The sequence below is a fragment of the Cebus imitator genome, unplaced genomic scaffold (assembly GCF_001604975.1).
Source record: "Cebus imitator isolate Cc_AM_T3 unplaced genomic scaffold, Cebus_imitator-1.0 Scaffold203, whole genome shotgun sequence".
Lineage (NCBI taxonomy): Eukaryota > Metazoa > Chordata > Mammalia > Primates > Cebidae > Cebus > Cebus imitator.
In genome coordinates this window covers 2,264,329-2,265,092 of record NW_016107518.1, presented here as the reverse complement: position 1 = coordinate 2,265,092, position 764 = coordinate 2,264,329, and positions in this window count along the sequence as shown.

The window sequence follows — 764 nt, the reverse complement described above, 5'->3', positions numbered from 1 at the left end:
TGGAGTGCAATGACGTGATCTCGGCTCAATGCAACCTCTGCCTTTTGGGTTCAAGCGATTCTCCCGCCTCAGCCTCCCAAGTAGCTGAGATTACAGGTAACCACCACCATGCTCAGCTAATTTTTTGTATTTTTAGTAGAGATGAGGTTTCATCATGTTGGCCAGGCTGGTCTTAAACTCCCGACCTCAGGTGATCTGCCTGCCTCAGCCTCCTGAAGTCCTGGGATTAGAGGCGTGAGCCACCTCACCTGCAAAAAAAATTTTAAATAAATAAATGAAAGGCAGAGTGTTTATCTGAAAAAACTTGGAGACTAACAGTCTCATGGAATTGTTATAAAGATTAAAAGAGAGAGTGTTACTGAAGTACTTAGAAGAGCTGTTATTTTATTTCTGTTCTTTCCCCTTGTATTTGGATAGATTACCACACTTGTTTCTTCTATGTAAGTGTGGGGGTTCAGTCAGGATGGTGGGAGATTGTAAAATTATAATAGTCACAAACCTTCTTTGAAGGCCAGAAGGTTTTTGCCTTGGGAAGGAGGTTATGGCTGAAGGCAGCCTAATCCCCTTTCCTTGTGCAAATAACATAGAGTAGACACAAAAGAAAGTAAGGGAGTTACAAGTTTATCTAAATAACTTGTTTACTGATGTGGTGCTAAAACTAATCTTTAATCATTCATGGCTGGATGACTCTTTGGGGGGAGGGGGAGGAGAGGAAGGTCCACCAGGGAAATTACCCTCTAATGGTGTTGACTCAAAGCCTTTGT